Genomic DNA, 23709 nt, shown 5'->3' on the forward strand with positions numbered 1-23709 from the left:
AAGTGAATTCCCATCTCCTAACCCCCCTTCCAATACTTTCCACTCCCAACCTATAGGATACCTACACTTTGGGGGTTCAGTACCCGAAACCCTCACATGTAAACAGATTCACCAAAAAAAAATGTACAGTACTATGAAGGAGGTTTAAAATGAGCCACAATCCAGTAGCCTTCCCCTATATTATTCCGGAGGGCTGGCAGTAAATTCTGCTTGTACTGCCTCTAAATCTGCTCCAAGAAGCCGAGCAAGGCACTGGAGCACCCACGCTGCAGATACTGTAGAAATTTACAGTAAATGTAGGTACAAGATTGCAGCAGGCTGCCCTATCGATTATGCAGATTGTGATCAATCTTCTCCCCTCTCCCATTTCCCAAGCCTCTTTCCATAGACCTCCAAATAAGTTGGTCTGGAACTAGCCATTCTCCCAACTAGAGAGAAAAAAGTAATTTTTTAAAAAACATAATAAATCCTCAAGTGTCCCCACTGAAAGGGCTCGAGTCTTTTTTTTTAATTCCAAAGTGAATTTATGTTCTGTAATTTGCATTACAGCCAAGCGATCACCGTATGTCATATTCTTCAAAGGTACTTAACAAACACCCTTTTAAAAGTCACTAGAACTGGAGGCCAGAAAAAGGCAATCAGCCTCCTTCTTCCATATAGTCCATAGATCAAGTTTCAATAATTGAGACCAATGAAAATTGTCATATTTACCCTACTTCAAAGCAACAAGGGGGAAAAGTTAAGAGTGGGTGATTTTTGCAAGCACTTGTAATCAAAGAATTTGCCACAGTCGAAGGAACTGCACAACATTTTGCAAAAGTCAGAGTCTGAGCAACAGATTAATTTGCAAAGTAAAATGTATTTTTTCAACAGCTCCACAAGGAGCCTACTGAGTCCATACACAATTTAAATACCCGGCATAAAATACACTTAGCTCTACTCTGCAATAGATATGCAAAAAGATGTACATGAAAATGCATAATGCAAAATTCAGGAACGTGATTTTTGCATCTAATGGGGAAAATACATGGAGAAGAAGAGTGGAACAGGACGAGAGTGAAAGTGGGGAACGGAACGTAAACAATCCCAGATTCGCGTCAGCAAAAAAAAAAAAAAAGAAAGAAAGAAAGAAAAGGGAAAAAAGAAGAAAAAGAAAGAAAGAAAAAGAAAAGGAAAGAAACAAAAAACAAGGGAGGGGAAAAAAAATAGAAGAAGGAATCCTCTGATGTCTCTCAACTCAGCTGGCCAAGGAGAGGCCGGCCAGGCGAGGTCTGGTACCGGCCGGCGGCGCAGCCCCGAGCCCCCGGGAGCCCCTAGTGTCCAGGGCAGAGGCCCCTCAGGGCGCTCGCGGCGCTGCCAGTGGGGCAGGGCGGAGAGCGCGCAGGTAGAGAAGGTCGGGCTGCCGCCTCGCCCCCTCGCCCGCTCTCGGACCCCGGGGCTCCGGCCCGGCGGCCGCGTTCCCGGCAAGTGGAGCCCTGGCGCGGAAGGCGCCCGGCCGGCCGGCCAGCTGCGGCAGCCGCAGCGACGGCTCCGGGCCGGGTGCGCGCCCCGCGCCGCGGCTCAGCCCGGGGCCCCGGCGCCTCCCGGGGTGGGGCAAAGTTGGGGGCCGAGGGCGGGGGAGCTCGGCACCGCGGACCCCCCCCCGCCGACCGCCGCCTTTGTCTCGGCGCCCGGACCCCGGCCGCCCTCCCGCCCTCGGCCCGCGCCCCGGCCGGCCCTGCCCGGCGGCGCCTCCAAACTCGCCGCGCGGGCCTCGCCCCGGGCGCCTCCACCCTCCCGGGGGTCGCCGGCGGCGGCGGCGCGGGGGCCGGGAGGAGGGGGCGGCCCGGGCTCGGCGGCGGCGGCGGCGGCGGCGGCGGCGGGAGGAGGAGGAAGAAGAAGAGAAAGAGAAAGTTTGGCGCAGGGGGAAGGCGAGCGGGACGCAGCGAGCGAGCAGGGCGCGGGCGCGGGGAGCGCGGGCGGCGGCGGCCGGGCGCGGGAGCCGGGAGGGGGCAGGACGAGCCCCATGCAAAGCAGCCCGGGCGCCCCGAGGAGCCCCGCGTCCGGGCGGTGGCGGCGGGAGGAGGAGGAGCAGGCGGCGGCGGCGGCGGCGGGAAAAAAAAAAAAGAGGGAAAAGTTGCCACTTACGCGGTTGCTTCTCCGGCGGCGGCGGCTGCAGAGGCGCTGCTGGCGGCGGCGTTGGCGGCGGGAGCTGGCGGCGCTTTTAATCCCGAAAAGAGGCGCTCGGGCCGCGAAGCCCATCAAGGCAGCAGCGGCGGCTGGCGGGGGTCGGCGGCGGCGGAGGACGCGCTGCTGGCGGCGGCGGCGGCGGCGGCGGCGGAGCTGGAGCGCGCTCGGCGGAGCCCGGGGCGGGAGGCGGCCGCAGCCGGGGAGCCGGAGCCGCCGCCGCCGCTGCCGCCGAGCAGCATGGTTGGCGGGGAGTTTACAGCCCCCGGAGCGGGCAGGGGCCACGGAGGAGAAGCGGCGGCGGCGGCGGCAGCGGCTCTAGGCTGTAATTGGGATGCAAAGCAGGCGGTGGCGGCGGCGGCTGCGGCCGGGAGGAGGAGGAGGAGGAGGCGGCGGCGGCGGCTGCAGCGGTCGGAGGGGACGCGCTGGAAGTGGGAGCTGATGAGTGAAAAGAAAAAAAAGTCTTTGGATCTTTATTCTGCTAATTAGTTTCCTGCAAAAAATGGCTGTGATTAATTCAGTGCGCATGTGCTTCATTACCCAGGCACGACGGGAAGGGCTAATTAGCCACCTTCTGGATCAATAAGATTCAGCAAAAAAGAAAAGGAGGAGGTGGAGGGAGGCAGAGGGGAGGAAGGGAGGGAAAAAAAAAAAAAAAAAAACCAGGGGAAAGTGATGAGCAGGGCGAGGAGAGCAGGAAGAGAGGATGGGAGAAGAGCCCAGGAAGAGGGAGAGAGGCACCAAAAGTTTATGCATGTATTAAAAACACACACACACGCGCGCGCGCACACACCACACACACACACACACACACACACACACACACACACACACACACACCGAGAAGAGAAATGCAGAGAAGCAACAATAGGAACCTGGCTAAGATTTTTTAAAAGATTTTTTTCTTTCTCTTTTTTCTCTCTTTTCTTTCTTTCTTGTTTTTTCTTTCCCCCTTTCTTTTTTTCTTTCTTTTTTAGGCAAACGCAGCAATGTTTAAATTAAATAGGAAGAGAGCATCTTCAAAGAAGAGTAAGGGGGGGCAATAATGGAGTGGGACAGCTTAAAGCAAAGATTTAAGTGAAAGAGCGGGGAAGCAGCAGAGACTTAGAATAGAGGCCACTTTAAATTGCAAATCGGAGATTTTTTTTAAAAGGAGGAAAATTACCCCCCCCCAAATCAGAGGACAAATGGAGAAAACTTTAACCGTACCATAGACCAGACGAAAAAAGATATAATATGTTAATTTTGTCCTCTGAAATAAGACGCAATCAATCTTCTCTGGTTCTTTAGGAGAGGGGAAGGGGGGAGTGATGATTAGAAGTAAAAGGGGGAAAGTGAATCAGAACTGAAAGGGGGTAACTCAAGGAAAGACAAGAAAAGGAAAAGTTGCACTTGGAAACAAGTCCAACTTTCTACCTTTCTGGACTTAAGAGAAAAGTAAAATCAATTTTCTCGTGTAAAACCTGGAAAGCAGATGTTTTCAAAACACAGGAAGCTATTTTGCCATCAAAAGCAGGGATGTAATAAAGGCAGTGAAAAATAATTTCAGACTAAATTCGTAAGAAAGAAAGCCAATATATTTAAATAGCGAGGAAAGGTCTAGAATGGGGGGGGGGATTACATACCCCTTCCCTAAATGCCAAAAAAAAAAAAAAAAAAAGAAAAAGAAAAAAAAAGTCTCATAGCTACCTCCAAGAGTTTGGAGCAGAGTCTCGAAGCCAAAGGGCTTGAAATGAGAGGATGGATTTCAGATAAAGACTAGGAGCGGTACATCCCACCAGAGCCCAAAGGAGATCCCTAGAATCAAAGACAGCAACCAGGGACCCTGCTACTGTACCGATTCCCAGTACATCAAAGCCATCACTTAGGCGGGTGTATGATACCTCCAAAAAGCAAGCAAACAAACGCAGGAAGAACAGGACTCTCTCTCTCTCTCTCTCTCTCTCCCTTTTTTCTCCCCCCCTTTCAAATCCTAGCCTTACCATCACTGCTACTGCAATAGATTTTTTTTAAATGACAAGTATGTATTTATGTAAGTTCTAAATATGAACTAGTACCATTGAAATTACAATGTCTGGAATAAAATAAAATGCAATTTGCACTTTAAGTGATCTGCACACAAATGTAAAAACAACATTTATGTTTTTGAAGGCATTATTCGTGAACTCTGTAAACATCAGGTAGAGAGAGAATACGCACTAAAACATATTTTTTAGAGAAAAAAATTTTTTTGTCCCAGCCTAGCTGGATTATTTATTTTAGAAGGAATTGGGGAATTAATCGGGAAATCTGTTTGACTACAAGGGAATTCTTCATTTTGAGAGATTTTCCAGTGCTCTTAAGTGCATGCAGCTTCTTAGTCAAGACTAAGAGGAGAAAACCGGTTTAGGATTTTGCAGGGTTACCTCATCTAATCCTTCTGAATTCACTCTGGGAATAATGCTGTTTTATTTAGGAAAAAAATACATTTAGAAAAATCGGGGGTTTCCTCTCTATGAGCCAAATCTGGATTGCCATTCAAACTTTTCCTGGCTGCTTTCCACGCGGGACAGTAGATCAATAAAGCCAAGTCCAGCCTGGCTTGCTACAGGTTTCACCAGTCAGTGCTTGCAAAACCTTTGTCATTTTCTAAAAATAAAAAAGCTAAAAGTTATTGTAGAAGAAGGGGCTTTTTTTTGTCCCCTGCACAATGTGTCTTTTGTGAGGTTAATGCCATTCTGGGCTCTCGATAGCCCTGGACAATGGGAACTCTCCAGGAGTCTGCAAAGACTCTGGCTTTTTTCTTTCTTGATTTTTTTTTTTTTTAAGGGAAGGATGAAACATTCCTACAGCCCAAACACAACTTCTACTTTGATTAAATAAATATTTATCTTTATCATAGCCATTGTATATTTTTACCTTCAGTTTGTCCAGTTTCTGATTATTATTTTAAAATTTTCATTGGCAACAGTTAATCTTTTTTTTTTTTTTTTCCCTTTCAGTCCAAAGTGCAGGTCAGTGTAAAGTGTAGCTGACTGAAAGAAGACTGGTAAATTCTGAATTTTTCCATTATACGTCAGGTAAGGAAAATTGTTCAGACCCTCAGGAGTATATTTGCTTCCTATTTATCTGTCTTCATGAATCTTCATAAATCTGTTAGTTTATTTTTTGAAGATGTACCAGAATTCAATTTCTCCTTGTAGATGTTGAAATCTCACTTAAATGCTATGTATTTATATTCTTTTAAAAATGTAACTAGTACTAGAAGCGAACTTGTAGCTTGTATCATATACAAAACGGCATGGAGGAAATCAGTCTCTCCAGTGGTATAGGCGATTTGAGGGAAATTCTGGATATAAATGTATTTCGTGTTGCAATATAGGAAAATGTCAGCTTAATCTGGTAAATACTTATGCTAATTTTACTGAGTGAATTCGTTATAAGGAGGAGAGGTACCAAGCTCATATGATTGAATAATGCTCAGGCGATAATCCAGCATCTATATGGATTATTTATGTACAAAATGAAAAAAGGAACCAAGAAATTCAGAATCTAAATCCTTCATTAAGCTGGCAAGAGGACAGAAAATTTTAGACCAATCTGTTTTTAAGACATTTACAGTAGGGAGGGAAAGTGGAATGTAGGCTAAATATTGCATTGATATGTATATTTCCCTGGCTCTTGCTCAAATGAATGGATGTATACATAACCACAAAGATATATGCATAAATGAGTACATAAATATACATTTGAATGACTTTAGATGTCTTTGCCTCTGTGTGCACATGAATATATGTGCACACAAATATACAAGGTGTACATAAATGCAGGTACTGTACAGAGCTGTGCTCTCCGGCTGAGGGTTTCTGTTTCCAGATCTGTTTGAAGCTACTTTTTTGCAACTATAACATAGAAATGTTGGTTTAATGATGAAGATATGGATGGCAAATTTGATTAAGAATCTGCTCCCCTGCAATTTTCAGAGTCAGTTTTCAATGTGAGCAGCTATTATTTGCTCCAAGGGCTAAAACATGCGATGGGCCAGTCTTTTTTTAAGGGAGAAGGGAGATGGACTTGATCTTAGCAGATCTCACTCCCAAAGAGCCTAGCTTCTGGGCCCTGGGTTCTCTTCTGCTGGGGGACTGGGGACACAAAAACAAAAAAGGGAGGAGGAAGGAAAAAGAAAAGCCCGTGTGGAGGCAGGGGAGGTTGAAACGCTGCCTCTCCGTACAACTCCAGAGCTAGATCTAAGAGAAGGGTTGCAGGGTGAAGAATGTGCGGTCCCTTTCTGAATGTATATTGTTATTCTAAGTCTATTGTATGTACGTGTTGCTGTCCTCTCATTTGCCACGACAACATATGGATTCCATAAATGCAGACATGCCGAAGTGCATCTGTCTGGGTAGTTAACACGATCCAAACATCCCTCTTCGTTCCGCTAACTCCGGCTTTTCCTCCGGCTCCCCGGCAGCGCTCTGGGCCGCCCGGCCCGTGCCCCAGGCTTGCAGCGCCCCGCAGTCTCGCCCTTTTGTGGTCTCCTAGTGGGATCCAAGGTGCCGCGCGGAGGAGGCGGGCTGTACCGCAGTGCCGAGGTCAGAGGCGCCGCTGCCGTCGGCCCCTGAGCGCGCGGGGACGAAAGGGTTAAGCTGCTCGAGCCCGGGGAAGGGGCTGCGCTCATCCCGGAGCGAGGTGCAGCCACCAGCAGCTGTGATTTAGGGGTCAAGTCCGAGATCACCTTTCTCCTGCCTCTGGAAATGGCAGAAGATGAGGTAGGGCGGGAGAAACAGGAGACAGAGGCAGCCCGGCACTTGGCGCTCCATACATCCGTTCCCTCCCCGCGCCCCCCAGCCCACCTCCTGACCCCCAGACAAATCGAACAGTTCCCCCCTTTCTCCTAGGGGTGCAGGGCGAGGTGCTTCTGAGCGTCCAGAATTGCTCCACCCGCAACTCTGTCCTACGGTGAAACCACGGTGCCCTGAGCCTCAACCACCAAATCAGAAAGTTTGCTCTTAAGGCACCAGATGGTGAGCAGCTAGGTCTGGGTAGAAAATGCTCTCTGTTTGTAGAAATCAGGGGTGCTCTTGGCAGAATGGGGGACTTTGGATGCTGGCACCAGTCCCTCAGACTCGGGTTGCACTCCTCACAGTCAAGAGCGGATGTACACAGTGGTGTCCATTACTTGCAGCTTCTTGCTTTGTGCCCGTATTCTTGGTCAAAAGCTTTCCCCCCCACCCCGCATCTAAGGCAGCCTGAAGAATACTTTTGTGAAAATATATTTCATGCCTGCAAGATAACCAAAAACCAAATTCAGATTTGTTTCTGAGGCGTTTCACTGGAAAAGAGAAAAGCGACTGAAGTCCCCTTTCGTTTTGGCGCTGGGCCGGGTGAGCCAAGTTGTGGGTCTCAGTGCCCAGGTGATGTCCTAGGGACTGTAGGGGCATGTACACGGTGCCCAGAGAAGGAGCTTTAATTGAGAAAGGGCTTCCCAAATCCACCCCCACAAGGTTGGACTTCAGGACAACGACAGCTCTTTTGGAAAGTTACTCCAAGAAAAAGGAGTTTCTGGTGGGAAAAGAACTGGCTCGAAATGACAGAAAGGGGAACTAGATCCCTAGGGGACAGCAGGCAGGTGGGGGGTGCCGAGAGTAGATAGGGAGAGGAGGGAGCTAGGAGGTCCACATACAAGGGCACGGCCCGGGAGGCTCAGCGTCGCGCTCCCCAGACGCTCTCTCCAGCTGCCAGGGCGAGGGTGAATCACCCCGATTTCAGCTTCTGCTTCCAGGGCCAAGAGCGGACCAGCTGGTCCAGAAGGCAGCTGAGGTCTGTCTTCCGAGCCCCGCCGCCCTTTACCCCACCAGAGCCTCCAAACCGCGGAAATCAAACCAAATTGGCCGCTAGAATCTAGAGAGGTTTCATCCCTGGGGCAAGGGGGAGGGAACAGACTTTTTTTTTTTCCTTTTGAACTCCCGATTCAAAAGAGACCACAACCTACTCTTGAGTGCCATCCCCAGTACATGGATTGTGGGTATATTTCATTCTTTCATTCTTTTCTCCTTATTTCTCAGAAGTAAAACCTTTAAAGAATTAGCCCCAAACTTGGAGCGCCCGGGTCCTTGAAAGAGTTCCAAATGATAAAGCTTGCCCTTCATTTCGCATACATGGCGCATTGTGAAAATGCAGGGCAATTAGTCAGTTCCAGGGTTTGAGTCAGATTCCCAGTTTCCTCGGCTCCTTTACAATAGAAATCTGAATTCCAGCCTTGGGGCAGGAGGCGCCTCGGAGCTGGTGGCTCTCCTAGGTTCCGCACCGCCCACACCACTGACAAGCGCTGGCTCCCCTTTTGGTGACCTGGTACCAGAAGTTTGCACTACATCTAAAGCCTGGGGCGGGTGAAGCAGAGAGAGAACTAACCTCATCTTAACGTAACAAAGTGAACAACTCGAGGACAAGAGACCCTCGGTCAGGCTACATGCGCTTTAGGGAATTCCAAGGGCTACTTGGCGGGGAATGATCGAGGCTTCCGACTCGCCAGACGGAGGCAGAAAAAGGGATCCTTGAGAGGCACGGGCGGCGGGCTGGGGAGCAAGGCGGCGACCGCGTAACTGGGACCTAGCACCCATTTGCCCAGAGCCTGTTGGGGCCGGCGTGGGGAGTCGGTGCCCATGGTAGCACGTGCGTTGTTGACACGCAGACACGCAAGCGTGCGCTAATGGAGGGATGCGAGGCTGAACATTCCCCCGATGCCTGCGTTTCTTGCAGGCATGGCTTGTTTAATAGCCAAGGAATTGAGTGCCTGATATCCACCCCCCCTTTTTTTTTTTGCTGAGAAATGTAAAAAGGGACCTATACCGTGTACATATTCTGAAGAAACATGTGCATTTTTTTTCTTGATAAATACCTAGCGCCATAATATTTCTGATTTAAGGAGTGAGGGAAATCTTTGAAGTGAGGGAAATCAGTGGGGGACGAACCATCTTTTCCTGATTTTTTTGTGCTTCTCCTCAAAGACAGTAATGGGATTTAAAATGAGAGAGTCCCAGTCCTCATCCCCCCTCCCATTGCATTTCACTCGCTTTGCCCCAGAAAACATCTGCAGCAACCGACTGCACGTCTAAGGGGACGGTTTAAAGAGAAACAAGGTTTGGGACGCACATCAACTTTCTTTTTTTTTCAAACGAAGCTGGAAAAAAAAAAATCCAAGGACAATTTAAGCACCAAACGACATCGAACAGATATTTTTCCAGAGCAAAAATTTTCCAATTCGTTTGTTTCCTATTCTTAGAAATAGAGAAAAAGGCAAACCCAATCTTCCTGCACACGGATGGCACGAAATTTGGAACCAGCGCTTGGTTAAGGCCGGCGGGCGGAGAACGACGCGCGGCCCCACGGGCTTCGAAGAGTCCAGTGCACGCCAGGCCCGCGGGGCTCTGGCTATAGCTGGACTCCCCGCGGATGTCCTGCGGGCCCAGCCTGTGCCGGGGCAACGGGCAAGACAGCGGTCCCCTGTGGGCGCAGCCACCTCCCTGTTTAATTCCAAGGCCCAGTGGGGCAGCAGGGACATTCGACGCCACCTTCCTCTGGCCCGGGCATAGGGCGCACGCTTTTCACCGCTGCTCTCCTTCCCCCGGGGCTCGGTAGAGACCTTGCGCTGTTCCCTCCTTCCCATGAACCACAACCTCAAGGATCCCGACAGTTTCCCGAGACACTGACCACACAGTTCACTGAGCCAGGGCTCGCGTCCCTAAAGTCTGGCACACCCAGCCCCATTTCGGGAAAGCTTTATTCTCCCGCCGGCTCCGAGCTCCCGACAGGAAGCCCGGGCGCTCAGGCCCCTGGAGAGGCCAGCTGGGGAACTTAAGACGGCGCAGAACCGCTGCCCTGGGACCTGGGCAACCCTCACAGGTGCGCGCAAAGCACGGCGGCTGGCTCTGGGGGGGAAAATGATCCCCCGCGGAGCAACTGGAGCTACCCTGCGAGGCGCCCCCCCCCCCCCCAGAAAACCACCACGCCCAGCGCCGGCAGCCACCTGGGAAGGAGAGGGCGTGGCGGCGGCGGGCGCACCTCTTGCGCTTGGCCTGAGACGCCCAGGCCCAGCGCCTGTCCCCGTTGCATCCCATTCCCCACCCCGGGCCGCTCGACGGCATCCTTTCTCCACCGCCCACGCCAGACTTCCCAGCTTCTTTCAGGACACAGGTGCCCCAACCCCAACCTGCGGGCCACCAAGCTGGGGGCAGTTGGGGGCCCTGGATCCAGCTGCAGAGAGCAAGGGGCGGGGTTCCCAGGCAACACTCCCAGCGGAGGCTTGGGGGGCCAGAGGGTGGTTCTGAACCCCACAGCCCCAGGGGAGCTGGGAGTGGGGGACCCCCTGGGAGACACTCAGGCCTGGAGAAACAAGACTGGCCAAGGGGATGGGACTGGATGTTTAGGGTTAGCGAGGGCCCGATTTGAGCAGTGCCTGTGTCTGCGTGTTTGGTTCTGCGTGTCTCCCTCCCTCTCGTTTTGTCTGGGAAGAAAAAGGAAAGCGGGTGGATTTCTGCCGACCCCTCTTCCCGCAGTCTGGGAACGCTGCAGCAGGAAGAATTGCTCATAACGACACTTAAGCTCCGACACTTGAATGCTAAAGGTTAAACTCACAGTCTTCAGGGAAGGGCTTTCTGCCAACTGGAACAGTGGTGCGGCTGCCATAGGCTCTCCTCCACCCTGCCCAGCCCGCACTCCAGGTACAGCCAAAGTCACTAGCTCTTGGCCTTTGTGCCCTTCAGGGAGAGGTGCCCCCGGGTGGTGGCTATTCCCATCCCACCCCCGCCTCCAGGGAACCTTCTTGCCTCCTCTCCCCATTATTTACACCTCAGTTTGCCCTCAGCATCCCTCACGTGCCGGTTCCACCTGGTTCACACAGGCGGATACTCTGGGAGACACCACACTCATCCCTTTTCCCTTTGCTCTGGGTACTTGGTGGCCCCTGCAACTTGGCGCAGACAAAACCAGAGCTAATATATTGAACATAATGCCTAGCATTGGAGGGGTCTGCAGGGAGACCTTGGTTATAAGGGGGGCCGGCGTGGGGGGAAGACAGATCCTTCAGGCTGGGAAGATTTCCCAAAAGGACCAGCCACAGGGGTCTCTATCCCAGGGACCCTGTGCTGGTGTGCTGAGAGGCTGAGACCACGAGCATTTCTTTGCTTCCCGCACCCACGCCCCCCAACAAAGGACAGTGAGACTCATTTCAGCAGCCTTAAGAAGGGCATTCCCGTGGGAGATCGATGGTGTAGGAAAGGAGATGGAAATTAGCTCTCAGGAACCTGGCAAACTGGCGCTTTCCTCTTCCTCCCTCCTCCCTCCCTGAAGGCCTGCCACTTATTGAGCACCTACTATGTGTGGGTCCCCTGGAAGGCACTTTATAGGTTACTGTATTCAATTCTGCCAGTGGCCTTGGGAAATGGGTATTATTAGTCCCATTTTATGGATGAGAAATATCAGACTCAGAGATGAAGATCGCACAGCTATTCAGGGCTTAGCTTGAATGTGAACCCAGCTCCATCTGGCTTTAAAGCTATTTCTATTATACCGTCTGCCTCTTGTTAAGATAGGAGAACCAGGGACTCAAGAGAAAATAAAAGAGATACGAGGTGAGGTGCCGTGGGCTGAGGGGAGGGAAAGAAAAATACTGTGGGATGGGTTCTTTGGTTTTGGTATGGATTCCGGACTGGATCCAAGGTGAGGAGACGGGCTACTGAAGGTCATGGAGGATGTTGTCTCAAGGCCAAAAGACAGAAATGACAATGAAACACAACAGCATGAACAAGCTCCCAGGAGGACGGCAGCATGCTGTCACCCCGAAACAGCTGCCCAGTATACCCCTGGATTTGTAGGCCTACGGTGGCCATACCAGGAGAAGTTCATACCCGACCTTTTGTTTTTCTTTGTAAATTTTCTTACTGTGTCTGAAGCTCAGACAAATTTCTAACTTCTGTGAGTCAGCAGCCTAACAGGAAGGGATGATCAGATGACCAATTACTCATGAACAAATATGAGGAAATCCAGAAGACCGGGAAGAAGAGACGGCAGCGACATCCAAATGGCAGGCCTTTGGAGTGTCTCCTAGTCCCTTCAGGGCTGGCCCCAGGAGCTCACTTTTGCGGGCCTTGGTGGGGCGGGTGGAAGCGTAGGCACAGGGGAGGGTCTGTGCTGCAGCCAGCCTGCAGCTCCCTCCGAACAAGAATGCCTGCTGTGTGGATATTGAGGTTTGCCATGGGAGAGTCTTCCCCCAACTCTGGCCACCAGGCACTGAAACACTCTTTCTAGGGGCTCTACAGCATGGGGATACGGTGAGCAGGTCAGCAGCGAGGGCTGACGTCTCCTCACTGGCTTTCACTGGGTTGACCTGGGCTGAAACTGCACAAGAGTGAGTGTGCGTAATTGGGCAGGACTGGCCAGGCCCCCACGGAGGGGTTGCTGAAAGCCTTGTTAAGGAAGTCCTCCTGACCAGGGAATCCAGTTACATAATGCTGCAAAAATAACTCTGGGCTGGGAGTCTTGTCAGAGTGACGTATTTTGTTAACGGAGAGGGGTATCAAATATCTATCTTTCAACCCAAGGGCTGAAAGTACACTTGTAGCACTGATGGACCCCTCCCCCCCCTCCAATGAATGGGGGAAGCGGAAGGCAGGGAGGAAGCAGAAGCAGCAAGGGTGAACGTTTTCTTCTCCCTTCCTTTTTCCAGGGGTAACTAAAGCCAACTGCTCACCTCAGCTGTATTCTGCCGGCTCCCAAGTCCAGGTACACAGTCACATACGCTCAAATTCGTCTTGCAGGGGTCCCTGCTCTGAAAGGATCAAGAAAAGTTGAGGGGAAGGAATGATGGGGGAGAGAGGAAGAAATGAGTAGAAAAAGAGTGAAAGAGTTCTGTTTTGTTTGTTGGTGGAGCAGGGTGGGGACGAATTATTATTTCTATGTCCACTAGACTAGGCCTCCCACTACCATGACCAACTGGTCCCAAGACTATCCTAGATTTAAAACTGCATCCCAGAAATGCCCTCAACCCTGGAAGACTGAGACAGTTGGCCACCCTCCCTCCCACAGGCTTTGGCCAAATTTCCACAAGGACGTAGAAAATTATGACCAAAATAAGGTAGCTCCTTTCAATTCAAAATTATTCAAAGAATGACCTAAATAAGCTATTGCAACATGATGCAAAGGCCCTATTTCCAGGAATTTGAAGAAAGAGCCATGTTCTTCTCCCCACCCCTACCATTTTGGATTCTACAGCCTTCCAAGTGGGAAAATTACCTGTTCCATCCACTTTGCTTTTCAGATAAAGTTTCCAGACATGCTTTTGCCATTCTAAAATGCTCTGCCCTGTTTGGGTTGGGAACCATCATTTTGGGGAAAAAAACAACGACAACAACTCTGAAAGTCACAGTAACTTGTCCTTTTCACCTCATCTCTTTCATGGGGTCTCCATTCCTCCTGTGGCACCATGGTCACTACTGAGCTGTATCACACTCCTTTAATATATTCACCTTGAGTCTGTTAGCATTTTCTTTTTCCTAATCTTGATAATCACAGCATCTGATCCTTTCATTCTAAACTGCAGCCTTCCTATCCATCCTTCATCGAGACCCATCTGACCCTCTTCCAAAGGAGACAAATGAGGATAAGCAATCCATCCCCCAAGACACAGCATCTGAGCTTAAATTTATATTCACCCCACCTCTGTTCTTTTTTAAAATCAAAATGTCTCTTAACTCCTTGAGCTAATTATAAAAGCAAATAGCTTTCCCTCCCTGAGTCATGTTCCTTGGCTCGTAAAAATGCAATTCCACTCCGAGACCACCTTGTCACAAACATGAAAAAAACCGGCTTGTTCAGGACGCCACAGAGAGGAAAGGGTGAAGTGGCAGGGCCTCCCACTCTCCCCCAGCAGGCTCGGCCTTTATGGAGTCTATTTCCAGTCTGTTTACCTGGCAAGGACCATGTGACCAATCCAGAAGGAAATGCTGACATCATTGTCTTTCTCTCACACATGTGCAGCCTCCCTCTCTCCCTCCCTCCCTCCCAGCTCGGCCGCATTCCGGCATCCATTCTGCCCGCCTCTCTCCGCCACCGGCCTCCTCCCCCCACCACTCACGCCTGCTCCCACTTATTTCTCTGTCTTTCTCGTGTCACACTTCCCTTTGTTTTCTTGTTCCTTGTAGGCTGTCTCCTAAGCTGTCTTGGACACACACACACAGACCCTCTTCTGTAGGCCCTTTTCCTTTCCCTTTTTCCACAAGCCTTTCTTCCCCTTTCATTCTCTTTCAGATCTGTGGCTACTGAGTCTTCACTCTGTTTTAAAAATACACTTCCTCTTTCTCTATAGGTTGGAGATTTCTTAAAAAAAAAAAAAAAGTCTGTAAGGCCTAGAAAACCTTCCAGACCAAGGATGGGGGAAGGGCAGAGCAAGGCTGCTCTGTCCAGCCACTCAATTTCCTGCTCCAGTGGGCTTAGAGATTTAGGTGTTGGGGGTTTGGTCAAACAGGCCTTATTTATTTCTTTCTTCTCTGCCTTTCCTCTCCCGCGTTTCCACCACTGCTGCAGGCAGGGGCGCCCTTCCCTCCCCACAGCCAGACCACAGGCCCCAGCAGCCTGTGCAGAGGCGGCACCTGTAACTGGGTCGTGGTCTCTTCTCGGCTGCTGTTCCTCATTTTGCCAGGGGCCCAGGAGGCTTCTCAGCACCCTTCCAGCCCAGGACCCAGGGAATTCTGAAGACTCAGGAGTCAGGGAGGAAGGGCGGCGATCAGCGCAGCTGCCTCCTGCCTGCTCAAAGGGCTATTTAGACGAGGAACCGTGTGGCCGGGCTCTGGGGTTCGGCTGCTCCCAGAAAGCTTTCTTGGTTCATGTGGGCACACAGCCAAAGCATGCCGTTTAGAGGAAATGTTTAATAAAGACACGAGAGCCTCAAACTGTTTATTTATCCTTACAGAAAGGTGGAGATGTGATGTCCCTGGAAACTGCCTCAAAAGTAGACCACGAGGTGGTGAGGCCGGAGGGTAAAACAACCGGGGCGATCGCAGGGAACGGCTGGCCTGGCCAAGGGGCAGAATGCAGATTCTCACCTGCCCTTTTGCTCCCACCTTCCACCCCAGGCTGTTCTCTCCTGAGTTCATACACGTTAGAGTTCGGGATGGGGCAGTGAGGTAGAAGGGGGAATGGGACGGTCACGCAAAAGTGAGGTTATTAAGCAATCATTACTTAAGGTGAGAACTCATAATCCCCAACACGCATAAAGGTGGGACTCTAAGGGAGGACGTGCTTTCATGGGCAAGTTTACCACCAGGTTATACGGAAAATCAGAAATACAACATCCTGTTGGAGGACCCTAGTAAAATCTAGAGAAGGGACTTTCAACGTTAAAAGAGTACTGGTCTTCAATGTTCAGATGCATTCCTGTTTCTTGAGAAACACTTCCAATACTGTTAAACTGGCCCTGGCAGCCAGCAAGGAGAGCATTCAAGTATTATGACGTTACCTTTTGGAGGCCTTGTCACAGATCAGTGTACAATACTGGCAGAAGGGTCTGGTTCAGTAGGTCCGGTTATAGATGTGTCTCTTCAGGCACGTCAGGATCTAAATCCTCTTCAGACATGCTGGAAATCCAGAACTTTCGATATGTTGTAGAAGTTCTAATTTTAACTTCCAAATGTTATAGGCCAAGGACTTGCTGTTTTGAGTTGTCAATTAGGCAGATAGCTCTGTGGGTCAAGTCAATGATTTTTGTGGTTTTAGAACCTGCATAAAGTGGTGTTGAGAGTCTCAATGCCATTCTTATCATCTCCATGAATATTTATGGAGCCCTCCCTGACTTAAAGTACAAAAGAATAAGATGGAGCACAGGTTCCCGGCCGTGGGCTGGAGAAGCCTGTGGCACGGACTTTACACTACCCAAGCGAAGCCCAAAGTGGTAGAGAGAGGTGACATAAGGCGATGGGAATTACGCAGAAAACATAAAAGTGTCCTCGATCTTTCAATATGGCAACTTTCAACTTGGAGGGATCTGGGAAAGGATGTGTGGGAAGTCCTTTCCCCATCCTTGAGTCTAGCTCAGGCTCACCTCCTCACGTGGACCCCGCCCCCTGGCCCAGTGTTGAAGTCAACCTCATCTAGTTTCTCATATGCAGCTCTCTGGGTAGACTTCCTGGATTAGTTTATACAGGCGGCAAAACAGCATCCGTAAGATCCATTTGTTTCAGTACCTGTGATGACGTGAAAATGCACATGCATTTATGAATAGATCTGTATTCTTGTTATGGGTCACCCCACCTGCTTCCCCCAAGGGTAGGCACCATATGGCGCTTACACTGTACACATCTCCATAAATGCCCACGGTGCTAATTGGTACTCAGTGATGTGCCCATGGTGAAGAGGAGATTAATGATAATGTTGATGATGACGACGATGAGGATGACAGAGATGACACTGAATTGCTAATGATTCCAGGATGAAAACAGTTCTGGGCATAGAGATATGCTTAACAAAGACAGAATGAATGAATAACGTTTAAGACTTCCACTGAGTGTTTTTCTGAGATCTGGTTCTTTATTTTTATTTAAAAAAATATTTACTCTAGTATTACTTATTAAAAGAAACAATCTCAACCGCTGAGCCTGTGGGCCGGGCCAAGATGGCATAACAATAACACAAAGTGGATTGACAATCGCTTTTTATCATCAGCCTATTTTTAAAAACATGAGTTAGTTACCTAATACTTCTCGCTCTTAAGGCAAATGACCACAGAACAGAAAGTACTTTGCTGGTACCTAAACCATAGATAGACTCTCTCTCCTAATCTGCTCAGGGCAGGTCATCAGGGAGATGATGCTGGCAGCTCTGGACAGATGTGCCTTATGGTCAAGGCATGAAGAAAGATGGTGAGCTAGAGATGGACGCACATTGCAGTGATGTACAACATAGAAATCAATAAACAGATTTAAAAGCATACAGAAAGGTAAACAAATATGAGAAAGAACTCCTTAACTACCTGGAAGAATCAAGATCTTTTCTTAAAATGTAGAGAGCGGAAAGATCACATAAGACTTGGGTCCTAGTCCCAGCTCTGCCACTAAGGGATGGATGGCCTCCAGTGAGTCACTTGATCCTCGTGTGTGTTTCCTCCCGGTAAAATGGAGATCACAGCACACACCCCACAGGGTTGTTGGAGGATTAAATGAGATGGTACATGTAACGTGTCTAGCACAATGCCTGACGCATGGCGTGTGTTCAATACACAGTAGAAATGCTGAACATTATCCCAATACTATTGGCCTGTCTGCACTGCTGGGTTGGAGTGTGAAGATCGAATGATGGTGAAAGTGCTGCATAAAACTAGAGGGCCCTCAACAAAGCTAAAATACTCTTTTTAGGTATTATTGGGCGCTGGGTTAAATCTGTTAGTATTGGGAAATGAGGCAGAGATTAAGATATATTATCAAGGACGAACTTTCTCCGTATACAGGTATCTGATATACCCAATTCCGGCCATAAAGTTACTGAAATATGAGGAGCTCAAGCACCCACCAGACTTCCTCAGGTGGGGTCTTGGGAAGATTAGTAGTTAAAAAATGACACAAGTTAGGAAGGTACTTGGGTTCCCTGCAGCAGAGGGCATATGTACATCCGAGAAATAATCATCAGCATAATATCCTCACCATTTCTAGCAACAGACTCTTTCCTAGGCTGGAATAGAATTTCCAGAAGTATCTTTCCCTTTTGGAATTACAGAGTCTGACAGATTTATTTCCACACATCTCACTTGCTTTCAGAGTTATTGTTTCCTCTTATTTTTTCCCCCTCCTCTTTGGTGACAGAGAAGCCTGAGAACCAGTTCTGTCAGGAAGTTCTTGGGGAATTTTCAGAAGGATGTACAAGCAGGATATATGAATGACTGTGAGCGGCCAGCATCCATTTTACTTGACAAAAACATATATATTCATAACTGATCTTCTGAGCATATCTACATAATCAAAACCATGAATGATGAACACATCAGATACATTTTTCAGGACTCAAAGGGTCCTTCTGGAGTAAGTTGCCATCATTTCTTCCTCTTAAAGCAGATCAGGTAACTTCTCCTCTGTTGCAGAGCCTCTCAAAAGGGACGTGCCATTAAATCCAGACCCCAGGATAGGTGCTCAGTTGCCCCCTGGACATCTAATGCAATCCCCAAATTTTCTGAATTTATCGACCAAGATGTTGGATGGAACAGGTTCAAGCATCTTGCTAAATAAAATATAGATTACATTTATCATTTCCCCTCAATCTACTAAAATCTTGTTACTCTTTCATGGAAGGAAATGAATCAGTTTGACAGGACTTATTCTGTCAAGTGATATAGGTTCCCAACACTGTATTCACTATAGATTATTCTAGAAATGATTTGGTGATTTTTTTTTCAGGTAAAGTTCCAGATTAGGACATTATGAACTTCCCTTTTGCTTTTTAAAAATAGAGGCATTAATCCTGCTTCTTTTCAGTCCTGCCAAGTTTTTAAAAACAAAGTTACTCTCCCATGATTTTAGCCAATAATGAGATTCCCTTATAAAAAACGTCTGCCCTGCAAAGAATTTACTTAAAAAAAAAAAAAGAAGGTATTTCTACCAGCGTTTAAGGACTATTTAAAAGTTGACCATGAAAAAACAACGAGGAAGCAAATGGTCAAGGCTTAAGACCTCTACTTTGACAGGCCTGTTTTCAGTTTTCCCCCACGGATTTAGGTATTATCTGAAAAGATTTCTGAATTGAATGGGTTCAAGGCCAAAGACAGCTATGGTGAATTTCCAATTGTGTCAATCTTGCAAGCTTCAGGCAAGTCAAAGCCATTATTTTCCATAAATATATTGCAAATCCACTAGGAAGTAAATGAGAAAAATAGAAGAAAACATATAAGAAGCCTCATAGCTTACACCTCTTAACATAAATTACAGTGGCCATAGGGTCTGCACACTTCCTAAAATCTCAGGGCTTAGTAAAAGTCCACTATTTCTAGAACACACGCTGCATGATACCATCTCAAAGTCAGAACAGCCCCAGTTCTGTAAAGACCAAGATGGGAGCACAGAGGTGACATTCTTGAAATAAAATTCAAATATCTTGAGTACTTCCGAGTAAGTATCTCTAGAGTGTAGAGTTTCTACGTTTCGTGGAGGGAGATGCTTATTTATTCAGAGGCTCTGAAGAAGAAAACCCCATTGCCCTTGACAGGTCAAAGCTTGGTATTTACCAATTTTTGTGAGCCTGAAGTTTAAGTTGTTGTTTTTTTTTTTTAATCATTTCTTGGGTCCACCAGGCCAGTTCCCAGCCCATGTTACCCCCAGCTGCCTGCTCTCTTCACTGAAGCCTTTGGATTGATCAACACTGCAGGAATGCAAAGAACTTGAGTTGAATGTACCCTGTTAAACGTTCTACAACGCAATAGCCAATCACGGATGGCTGCTGGCTCCTCAACGAATTCCACAAACCTGCTACTCCACTCTTCTTCCACATTCCTCAAGCCCTCACCAACCCTACTCTTTCTTAACTCTGGACAACACATTTCAACCCCTTGTTTCTTGAAACCATAATTGGAATGAACTTCAACTTGCCCGTTGCATTACCCTAAGGTACCTTGCACGGCACCCCCTTTTCCACTATAAAATGCCTTTGGATCCTTAACCATTACATCCTTTCTTCTATTCTGCTTGCTTCCACTGCAAATCTTCCCTGGGCTCTAGAGCCCAACCCTTCTAGGTCCATCCAATCCCCTGCTTCTTCGTGTATTTATCTCTCTCTACTCCCGTCCCCGCCATGTGCCTGCCCCCATCCCACTCCTAGTTTTCTTTAATCCATCCATTTTTATTTGGAAACCTAAACATGCTCTATTCTCTCCTGTTAAAAATGAAATAAAACAAAGAAAACTTCCCTCGATCCTACCACCTATTCAACGTCCCACTCTTCCTTTTACCACCAACTTCCTAAAAGAATCATTTAAACATGTTCTCCAGTCCATGATTGAACACCTCTAGCCCTGTGCGCATCTGCCTATTGGAGAAGGATGGTCACTATTTTGAGCCTAACTTGATTCCCCCGTAGCTCCTGCACACTGATTCTAGTGTCATTCTGTGAGGCCACACAGAGCAAATTTATGCAGATCACCTTTCTCCGGTTCTGTCCTCTTCTCTCTGGTCTTTCTAGGCACTGTCAGTTCCTTCAACAATTCTTTGCATCACCTGGTTCTGAGTCCCTCTGCCTCCCTGTTTCTAGTTTGATTCTCTTCTTCAAGGGTCATGGCCCAAGATTCAGTGTAAATTATTCACATCTGCTCTGCCTAGCCCAGTAGAGCAGGGTTCTTACCTCCTTTGTTCTCCTCATCACACTTTACTCAAAACCATTGTTGAATTCTCTTCCTATCAACTCAGACCTTCAAGACAGTGGTTTGCAAAGTGTGGCTTACAGAGCTTCTACCACAGAATGGCCTAGGAGCCTTAATAAATGCAGATTCTTGGGCTCTACCTCAAACTTGTTGAATCTGACCATCTGAGGGTGACACCTGGGAATCCACACTTTAAACAAGCATGCCAGATGATTCTTTTTTTTTTTTTAATAAATTTATTTATTTATTTATTTATTTCTGGCTGTTTTGGGTCTTCGTTTCTGTGCGAGGGCTTTCTCTAGTTACGGCGAGAGGGGGCCACTCTTCATCGCGGTGCGCGGGCCTCTCACTGTCGCGGCCTCTCTTGTTGCGGAGCACAGGCTCCAGACGCGCAGGCTCAGTAGTTGTGGCTCACGGGCCCAGTTGCTCCGCGGCATGTGGGATCCTCCCAGACCAGGGCTCGAACCCGTGTCCCCTGCATTGGCAGGCAGATTCTCAACCACTGCGCCACCAGGGAAGCCCTTTTTTTTTTTTTAATATAAATTTATTTATTTATTTTTGGCTGCATTGGGTCCTCATTGCTGCGAGCAAGCTTTCTCTAGTTGCGGCGAGCAGGGGCTACCCTTCGTTGCAGTACGCAGGCTTCTCTTGCTGCAGAGCACAGGCTCTAGGTGCGCGGGCTTCAGTAGTTGTGGCACACGGGCTTAGTTGCTCCACGGCATGTGGGATCTTCCCAGACCAGGGCTCGAACCCGTGTCCCCTGCATTAACCACTGCGCCAGCAGGGAAGTCCCCCAGATGATTCTTAATGCACACAAAATCTGGGGGAAACATCTGTTGCCAAGTCTGGCCCCCTGCCCCTCTCTTCGTGCAGATGGGTTTTCGGATTCAAGACAAGCCCTTCTATTTTCTTGTTTTATGTTTTATCTTGTTAGATCTGCTGCATTGCCCCAACTTATCAAAATCTGTTGAGTTCTTCATCCTCAACATATGACTTTATGACAACCACACATGGATCAAGATGAAAAACCTTAAGGTCATAGCACAGGGAATCTCTCTTCACATTGACACCAATGACGACAGTCAACCAATTACTAACAAACTCATACTTTGTCTTCTTTCCCATGAGATAAATGGACAACTTGTCATTTGCCAAGTGCCTCAGGAAAGCCCAGCTATTTTTTGTCTTCCATATTTCCTTGATCCACCGGTCTATACTAACCCTGTCCAAGAGGGAAATGAAACATTCTCACAGGCCATTTACACATGCATTTTAGAATCTGTGGCCAGGCAAAGGATGGCAGTGTTCAGAATCCACCTTCTTTTCCTATGACCTTGTTCTGAACACCTATGGCACTTAGGTTCTAGGACCCTTGACTTGTATTGTGAATGTTCTTGTCCACATTTGACTCTACTACTAGACAAAGAGCTCTTGAACTCTGAAGTTGTGCCTTATGTGTCTCTAAATATCTCACAGTAACTAGCACAGCGTCCTACTTGGTAACTTTTCTTTGAGTGAATGAATGGATTTTACATTTTATTCCCACTGATTTACTTTCACTTTTTGTGCAAGATGAAAGCAGACTCTGCAGTGAATATTGGGAGACTACGCTTCTTAGGCACGAAGGAAGTGGTGGGCCTGGACAGACCTCCACAGGCCCAGACGTTGCTCTTAGTCACTACTCACTCAAATGAGCTTGTTAGAATAAAGGCTCTCTTTGAAATGAAGTGTGATGTAAACACTGAGAAATGATGACATAGTTTCTGAAACATCACAACTTTACTAGAATCTGTGGCAATGGCCAAATGAGACACAGGAAACGGCGTTTCCAAAAACCCTTGGCTTAGTGGAACCACCAAAGTCAGTATAACAAGCAGATAAAGTTTCTTACGGGCTTTCTAACAAGACCTCTTGTGATGACAGAGACAAGTGTTTCCGTAGGACATGAGATGGCTAGACAAGGAAATCTAGCTTCTCCCTACATCACAACTGCTAATACATCTGAGTAATTCTCTGATACATAAGATAGTGAGGGTAAAAAACTATAAATGAATGGTGGAGAATCTTGCAGTTTCCTTGGGTCAAGTGACTTCCCTCGTGGTCAGGTCTTGTCTTTCCTGTTTCTTAGAGGCCAGAGAAGATTCCACAAGTACTCCGGAACATTATTCCACTGGAAGAGCCACATAGCCCCACACAGCATGAGGTCTAGAGCAGTGATTCCCAACTCGAGGGTGTGTCTGCCTCCCTACCCGAGGGACATTTGGCAATGTCTGGAGACATTTCTGCTTGTCACAACTGAGGGACAGGTGCCACTGGCATCTAGTGGGTAGAGGCAGGGACGTGGCTAAATATCCTACAGTGAACAGGACAGCCTCTCTCTACCAACAAAGAATTATCTGGTTCAAAATGCCAGGAGCAATTATCTCAATAAAAATTTTCAGGATTGATATGTATACATTACTATATTTAAAATAGATAACCAACAAGGACCTACTGTATAGCACAGGGAACTCTGTTCAATATTCTCTAATAACCTAAATGGGAAAAGAATTTGAAAAAGAAGAGGTACTTGTATAGGTATAACTGAATCACTTTGCTGTACACCTGAAACTAACACAATGTTGTTAATCAACTGTACTCCAATATAAAATAAAAATTTTTTAAAAAGCATCAAGAATACCACTACTGGGTTTCCCTGGTGGCGCAGTGGTTGGGAGTCTGCCTGCCAATGCAGGGGACATGGGTTCGAGCCCTGGTCTGGGAGGATCCCGCATGCCACGGAGCAACTGGGCCCGTGAGCCACAACTGCTGAGCCTGCGCGTCTGGAGCCTGTGCTCCGCAACAAGAGAGGCCGCGATAGTGAGAGGCCCGCGCACCGTGATGAAGAGTGGCCCCCGCTCGCCACAACTAGAGAAAGCCCTCGCACAGAAACGAAGACCCAACACAGCCAAAAATAAATAAATAAATAAATAAAAAATAAAGGAATTCCTTTAAAAAAAAAAATTTTTTTAAAAATGATTTTTAAAAAAAAAAAAGAATACCACTACTGAGAATCCCTGATCTATAGCTATGCCTCTAGGCCCAAGTCTGGAAAGACTGGTTCATTACAAAGGGTCATGTAATCACCTGTTGTGGGTCTGTGAAGTAACTCACAGGTGACAAACACTATAAGATACTTT

The 23709-nt window shown here is 48.1% G+C and overlaps 1 protein-coding gene across 2 annotated transcripts in view; it reads right to left on the reverse strand.

Annotated features, from left to right (window-relative positions):
• ZFHX3 (zinc finger homeobox 3) overlaps window positions 1-23709 on the reverse strand; it is a 423800-nt gene that overhangs the window by 257311 nt on the left and 142780 nt on the right. Inside the window, exon 1 of one of the 2 annotated variants that reach the window (XM_082369756.1) lies at window positions 2128-2267. The exons of the other annotated variant lie outside the window; for it this stretch is intronic. The gene's annotated coding sequence lies outside the window, so the exon portion shown is untranslated. Of the gene's footprint in view, window positions 1-2127; window positions 2268-23709 lie in introns of those variants that run through there. 2 annotated transcript variants of the gene reach the window in all.

The sequence above is a fragment of the Balaenoptera borealis genome (genome assembly GCF_965194805.1).
Source record: "Balaenoptera borealis genome assembly, chromosome: 19".
Taxonomy (NCBI): domain Eukaryota; kingdom Metazoa; phylum Chordata; class Mammalia; order Artiodactyla; family Balaenopteridae; genus Balaenoptera; species Balaenoptera borealis.